We start from the raw sequence: 5,566 nt of genomic DNA on the forward strand, positions 1-5,566 counted from the left end.
CCCTCCTCATTACTTAGTGAGTAATGTGGGGATGTTCTCTGCTTCACGCGTTCTGGCAACGTAAACGGTCATCTGCTGCTTCAGCTGCTTCCCAGCGTCTGGGGTGCAGAAGCACATCGCAGGAGGAACTGAGCTTGCACTTATGCAAATCGTGATGGGAGCGCCTGGGTTTGGCAGCAGTTCCTTCCAGAAGCCTCCTTTGCGGCTGCACCGTCTGCCTGTTTGGTGTTTCCAGGGTTTTGAGAGGCAACCTCAGAACAGATCTTGCCTAGCTGAAGTTATATCCATGTTCCTGGACTAAGGAAAACATCCAGCTCTTCCCAACGTCCTTAGTGCTCCATGTTCGGAGTCTCTGACAACCACAGTGTTTCAATTTCATCTCTAAAATACACATTTGAGACAGGATCGGTTTACGCATATCTATCTTTTCAAATCAAGGAGATGTACTTCCTTAGCTAATTCTCCAGGTTGGATTTAAAACACATAAAAGCATTCTTACAGAGCATCTACACATAGCACAAGTACTAAATTGTTGGAGTATATGTGTGTGTATGTATATGATATATGTATGATATGTATGTATATGTATCATGTGTATATGCATGTCTATATGTATATATGTATATTCAATTTTGTGCTGATAATAATTTTATTATTATTATGCATACTTTTAAAGCAGTAAAATGAATTTTATTCAGGAATTTCTTCAGCACCTTTCAGCTGCTTTACTCCCAGCCAAGACAGGATGGAAAGTGACAGAGAGTCGCTTCATCTTTGTATGAAATCTTAGCTCACTAGCGGGTGGGATTTTTGGTTTTCTTTCTGTTTTCTCTACATTATTCTATGCTTTTTGGACAGGGTATTTCTGTAAAAAGTAAATTCAGAGTCCGCTTGGAGAACAAGAGAAGAAACAACGCATGGTAAAAATCAATAATAATAAAATTGAAAAATGAGCCTGGAAACTGTTGTAAAGCGGTGGAAAGCCTCGGTGCTTAGGGCCGGTTTCCTCTAGGTGTCAGTATTGTCCTAGAATTTACAGACTGTACCGTGACCCGAAGAGCACAGTAAAATGTTTACTGCGGGCTCATGCTATGTATGCACTTGAGTGGTTTTTTTCTTTTGAAAACTGAACCAGATTTACAACTATGGATGTTCATGTGAAGATGACATAATAGACTTTGTTCTAGGAGAACAAACCATAGCTAACACATTTTTGCAAACACACCCTATTTTCTGCAACTTTGTAGGCATTCTGCAACCCTGACATTCCTTATAGGATAGCATTACTTAGTGAGTAATACCTTAACATTACTCACTAAGTAATGAGGAGGGGACTGAGAAGCGGTCCGCCATTCTGATGGGCCTGCCAGTTAGCCCCTAGGCTGCGCTTTGTGTGCTCCACGCACAGCAGAGACTCTGAAGGATGGCCTATGCTGAGATGTTAGTATTTTTAAAGCTCAATAAGTTGCATTATCTTAGGTGGTTACTGATATAATTGATGATGACTGAACTTAACTTAATCTGCCCGTTAGCATGGAGTCTTGCATTACTCTTTTATCACCAAGAGGCTAGCAACATCAGATATCAGAAGAAAGGCAGCTTGTGAATCTGTGGAGTACATGTGGCAATTTATCCCAACATGTGCTGTTACACACTGTAATTCACTATTCCGAAGCCATTGAGATACCATTATCATCATCTCTAGAGATGAAACTTGATCGCAGGGCTATTGAGTGTAGTCTCAAAATTCATTACTCTTCTGTTAATTTTCCTCTAAACTTTACTTTGAAAATTGTCAAAGCCCCAGGAAATTAGAAAAGGGAAATAATGACTGCCCACACATATTTCTTCTGGTTCACTGACTAAAATTTTATGATGTTTTCTCTCTCTAAATAAATACTTTAACATTTTAACAGAGCGAGCAGCAAGTCCTGGTGAGACAAGACCAGGCCCTTTGAAATCCCTTTGGCAGTTCACGATGGAGCCAACTCAGTCTCTATCTTCTGAAGACAGGATCCCAGCCTTGTATCAGTAGATACACCTACCAAAGGCAGACACAGACTCCAATGAAGGATGAATGGATGGTCTGGGTTGGACAGCTTCAAATGCTCTTGAAGAAATCATTGGAAAATTCAAATATAATATGACCATGATGTGCTCTAAAGTCAGCATAAACAGCTTCCTATACTGACGGCAAAATACAATTTTTTCCTTATTGATGAACCCAAAAGGAAAGGAAAGGTAACACTTTGGTGAAGGGAAATAAATGCATATTTATCCATTTCTCTGCTTGAATTAGTGACAAATTCTTATCCTGTCCTAGGCCTCTGGTCATTTCAACATGTGTCATGACCCCATCTATAGTTCAACTGGTCATGTTACACACAGGATCAAAATTCTCCAAAGGATAGATGGCAACCATGCCACAAATGAGGGTTTATTTCACAGTTTAAAACAAAAAACAAATGAGGTATAGTAAGCCTTCCCTCGGCAGATGGGCAGGCAGATGTCTGAGGCTGAGCCATCTGAGTACACATAGCAAGTGTGGGCTATCCTGCACTACACATCGAGACTCTGTCTAAAAAGTATCACCAAGACAAAATGTATCTTTACTTAAGTAAAGATTGTAAAAATCACATTTTAATAGTTTCCTATAGTGATGATTCTCTATGTTTAGAATATTGTAAAGGCTATGCTTCCTTGTCAACTTTTCTGCATCTGGAATTAACTAAAACTCAAAAGGCTGGATACACCTTCCAGGGAATTTTTCTTAGTTAAATCATTTGAAGTGAGAAGAACCACGCTTAATCAGGATTCCATCATGTACTGAAGACCAGCAGAGACATCCAGACTCACAGTCTGAACTGGATTCTTGGCTTTCCTCTTCATAGGCAGCCATCATTGGGCCTAGCCTAGCTGGACCACAGCCTGCAAACCACTCTAATAAATCCTGTTTATAAATATAAATCTCTCAATTTCCAAGTCAGTTTTGCTGAGCAGAGTTCAGCATTTGCTCAGAACTTCCCTTCCTGTCAAGGCTGAGGGAAAAAATCGTCTTTGCCCTTCCTGGCTTCTAAATATCATTGCTTCCTGTCCTTGGCTCATGCACCTTCCTGTACCTCTAAACCCCAGGGTCCACATCTCTTGCCTCTAACTCTACATTTGCTTCTGTCCCAAGACTTTCCTTGCTTCTCTTCGTTGAATGTCTGCTTGCCTCTACCATGTCAGGAAATGTGGGATTGCATGATTGATTTCAGACCCACCAAGGTAATCCAGGATAATCTCCCCATCTTGAGATCTCAATCATACCTGCAAAGTCTACTTTATCCTACAGGGTAACACTCCATGGATTAGGGCCTAGGTATCTTCCAAGCCATTCCTCAGCTTTTCACAAACGATCCCTTTGTGAGAAACTGGCTCAGCTGTTACCAGCAGAGAAAAATGACACCACTTCTAGAGTCTTCATCTTCCCTCAGCAAATTCCCATGAAAAGTTTATCCTTGACTTTCTCCTGGCAGTGATCAAGGGCAATAAATCAAGACTGTAAAGCTGACTGAAGGATTCTAAGTCACTCTCATAAATCCTGGAAGAAATTTCCTGTTCTTCAGTTATTTCTCTCCTACCCACATGAGTCTACTGAATGCTGTTTCTACTGAAGTTACTTGTACTCTAAACACTTCGGTCTCATATTTAACACATCTTGAAATTCTTCCTCATAAATCCAGTTTGTTTGGGTTTTCCTTGTCTTCAATATTCACATAATTAAAAGTTTATGCTACTCAAATCAAACATTCAATAGAATTCCATATTTTTTAATAAACAATGGGCCAGTTGTAGTAGCACAGACCTTCAATCCCAGCCCTCAGGAGTAAGAGGCAAGAGGACTTCTCTTAACTTAAGGCCAGCATGGGCCAAACAAGCCTGATCTACATGGTGAATTCTAGATAGTCAGGACTACATGTGAAACCTTTCCTGGAAGGGGAGGAATATTTTCACAGTTAGAGAAAAACTATGCTAGTCACATGGAAGCACAAGAAATTCCAATTAGTCAAAGAAATCTTGAATAAAGCAAGTAAAACTAGAGGTGTCATAGTATCTGATTTCAAGACATACTCTCAAAAAAATCAAAACTTAAAAACCTTAGAGAGAAAGACAGAGTACGAGCCACAGTATTCAAGTCAACATCACAGCAGAACAGAAACTTAGACCTGGGTTATGACAGAGATCCCAGAAATAAGCCTACACATCCACAGACAACTTATTCCTCAGCAAGGCATCAAATAGATACCTCTTATAAGGACAGGCTCATCAACAAACAGTATTGGTAGAACTGGATATCCATGGGAAGAACTTGGTCTCACTGTCTAGGTAAGGTTTCTATTTCTGTGAAGGAAGACCATGACCAAAGCAACGAGGAGCAGAAACAGTTTATTAGGCTTACACTCCCACAGAACTGCTCATTATCCAAGGAAGTCAGTACAGGAACTTAAATGAGGCAGGACCATGGAGCCAAGAGCTGATGCAGAGGCCATGGAGAGGCACCACTTACTAGCTTGCTACCCATTGCTTGCTCAACCTGCTCTCTTATAGAACTTGGGACGACCAGCCTAGGGATGACTCCACCCACAAAGGGTTAGGCCCTTTCCTATCAATCACTAATTAAAAAAAAAATGCCAGCACACTCACTATACATAAAATCAGCTCAAAATAGATGGAGGTGCTTAATACAGAACTGAAACTATGAAAATCACTAGAAGAAAATGAAACAAATACTTTAAGATGGCAGTACAGAAAATGAACTCATGAGATTGTTTGCAAGATGCAGCATACAGCTAACACAGTAGAGAGACAACCTGCAGGTGGGAGAAAGTGCTTGTCATCTAACAAGGAATTAAACAAAGTGCAGAACATGTTAAAAAAAAACCTTAAAATCCTTAAATTTTAAAGCAATGAAAGAACCAACTAATTATATTAATTATATTACAAATAGGCAAATGATTGGCATAGACACTCCTCAAGGAAAAAGTAAAAAAGGAAGAGAAAAGGATTTCTTTCACACTGTTTTGGGATGTAAAGTATTGCAGCCCTGTAGAGAGCCTCTATGGAGTTTCCTCCAAAAGCACCAACAGTCCTACCATTTGATCCAGCTGGGGCTTTTTGCCTGAATATAAAGCTATACACAATAGAGGCCAGGTGACAGTGTCACATTTCTTAGAACTGGAGGTACATATGGTTGTAAGTCACCATGTGGGTGCTGAGAATCAAACCCAAGTGCTCTGAAAGTGCTCATAACCACAGAGCAATCTCTCCACCTCCACCACCCCATTTTAACTTTTATGTATATGAGTGTTTTGCATTCATGTATGTCTGTACACTACATTTCTGCCTGATGTTCACAAAAGCCAGAAGATAACATCAGATCCCCTAAGATTGGGATTATACATAGTTATGAGCTGCCATGTGGTTCCTGGAAAATTGAACTGATGATCTCTAGAAGAGCAGCTAATCTCTTGAATCTCTTCCAGAGGTTTTAGGGGTTGTTCTCTCTCTCTCTCTCTCTCTCTCT

Source organism: Mastomys coucha, unplaced genomic scaffold, assembly GCF_008632895.1.
Source record: "Mastomys coucha isolate ucsf_1 unplaced genomic scaffold, UCSF_Mcou_1 pScaffold18, whole genome shotgun sequence".
Taxonomy (NCBI): Eukaryota; Metazoa; Chordata; class Mammalia; order Rodentia; family Muridae; genus Mastomys; species Mastomys coucha.